This window comes from Somniosus microcephalus, unplaced genomic scaffold (assembly GCF_052327205.1).
Source record: "Somniosus microcephalus isolate GS21.2 unplaced genomic scaffold, FLI_Smic_1.0 scaffold169, whole genome shotgun sequence".
Classification (NCBI taxonomy): domain Eukaryota; kingdom Metazoa; phylum Chordata; class Chondrichthyes; order Squaliformes; family Somniosidae; genus Somniosus; species Somniosus microcephalus.
In genome coordinates, this window is record NW_028225356.1 from 574,938 (window position 1) to 577,500 (window position 2,563).

The following is a 2,563-nucleotide window of genomic DNA, read 5'->3' on the forward strand; positions in this document are numbered from 1 at the left end:
GTTCAGTAGCAGTTCACCCCAACCGGATCGGACTTTCCGTCCCGAAGTTATCCCCGATAAGCTGCCGCTGACCGACGGGGCGGCAGCCGCTACGGGACTGCGACACTTTCCCGAACTTGCCGGGGTCCAGGCCGATAATATAGTGTGCGCCAGCGCCGGGGCTTTCCAACGAGCCCTCCCTGACCGAAATCGGACACGGGAGTCCGGAGCCAAAGGCGTTCGACTGCCGGCCGGCCAAACACAGGCAACCTCCCGCCGTTGCGGACCCGCTCCCGGACAACCGGGTCCAAACGCCCGCCCTGTTACACGCACGAAAACACCGGGCTCGATTCGGAGCGACGGTCACCCGGCTTCCCGGTGTCGGACCGACTCCGTTCCGGTACCACTGGATGCCCCTTGCCCCTGGCTTGCTAGTACAGCCGGCGCGTCAAGGTGGGCCCCCGCGGCTCCGGCTCAGCAGTCGGAAAGCGGTCTCCAGCCAACGGCTGTACCTCGGCCGGGCCAAGCGGCAGCTGCACAAGCCCGCTACTGGTCTGTGCGGCCCCCCCACCCCGTTCAGTCGCAGTTCACCCCAACCGGATCGGACTTTCCGTCCCGAAGTTATCCCCGATAAGCTGCCGCTGACCGACGGGGCGGCAGCCGCTACGGGACTGCGACACTTTCCCGAACTTGCCGGGGTCCAGGCCGATAATATAGTGTGCGCCAGCGCCGGGGCTTTCCAACGAGCCCTCCCTGACCGAAATCGGACACGGGAGTCCGGAGCGAAAGGCGTTCGACTGCCGGCCGGCCAAACCCAGGCAATCTCCCGCCGTTGCGGACCCGCTCCCGGACAACCGGGTCCAAACGCCCGCCCTGTTACACGCACGAAAACCCCGGGCTCGATTCGGAGCGACGGGCACCCGACTTCCCGGTGTCGGACCGACTCCCTTCTGGTACCACTGGATGCCCCTTGCCCCTGGCTTGCTCGGACAGCCGGCGCGTCAAGGTGGGTCCCCGCGGCACCGGCTCAGCAGTCGGAAAGCGGTCTCCAGCCAACGGCTGTACCTCGGCCGGGCCAAGAGGCAGCTACACAAGCCCGCTACTGGTCTGTGCGGCCCCGCCACCCCGTTCAGTCGCAGTTCACCCCGACCGGATCGGACTTTCCGTCCCGAAGTTATCCGCGATAAGCTGCCGCTGACCGACGGGGCGGCCGCCGGAACGGGACTGCGACACTTTCCCGAACTTGCCGGGGCCCAGGCCGATAATATAGTGTGCGCCAGCGTCGGGGCTTTCCAACCAGCCCTCCCTGACCGAAATCGGACACGGGAGTCCGGAGCCAAAGGCGTTCGACTGCCGGCCGGCCAAACCCAGGCAATCTCCCGCCGTTGGGGACCCGCTCCCGGACAACCGGGTCCAAACGCCCGCCCTGTTACACGCACGAAAACACCGGGCTCGATTCGGAGCGACGGGCACCCGACTTCCCGGTGTCGGACCGACTCCCTTCTGGTACCTATGGATGCCCCTTGCCCCTGGCTTGCTCGGACAGCCGGCGCGTCAAGGTGGGTCCCCGCGGCACCGGCTCAGCAGTCGGAAAGCGGTCTCCAGCCAACGGCTGTACCTCGGCCGGGCCAAGAGGCAGCTACACAATCCCGCTACTGGTCTGTGCGGCCCCACCACCCCGTTCAGTCGCAGTTCACCCCGACCGGATCGGACTTTCCTTCCCGAAGTTATCACCGATAAGCTGCCGCTGACCGCTGGCCTGTTACCCGCTGCCGGACTGCGACACTTTGCCCAACTCGCCAGGGGCCAGTCCGGCAATATAATCTGCGCCAGCGTCGGGGCTTTCCAACCAGCCGTCCCCCACCCTAATCGGACACGGGAGTCGGGAACGGAGCGCCCGCCACCGGCCTTTCTAAACAGCCCAGTCCCCAACAATTCCCAGAAGCAACGCCTTGGCCAGCCTGGCAATTCATACACTGCAAATAGCACACATTAACACCACTCACACCCAATCGGCCCATCAACTTCGCTGCCGAGAACGGAAACTCGCCTTGACAATACTACTTCCAACCTCACACAAAAGCGGCCCATCAACTTCGCTTACGAGAACGGACAATCGGCCTGCAAATACTGCACCACTCACACAAAATCCCACCAGCAACTTCGCTTCCCACAACCCACACTCCTATCTTCCACAGAAAAAAAACCCACCACCATCAGCCACATCGAGAAAAAATTAAAAACTACACCGAAATAACACCCTCCAACTCGGCTACGGTCCGACATGCACCCCCTTAGCGAGTATTAAGCCCGACAACACTAATTATAACCAACCGCAGCCGCAAGTTGAAGTGGCAACTGATAAACCAAATTGTTTTTGGGCAGCAACTCATTAACCAAAAACTTTTGAAGCAACTCATTAACCAAAATCTTTAACAGCAACTCAGTAACCAAATTATGGCAAGGCGACTCAGAAATAACACCGAAATAACAGCCTCCATCCCGGCTATGGTCGGCCATGCACCCCCTTAGCGAGTATTAAGCCCGACAACACTAATTATAACCAACCGCAGCCGCAAGTTGA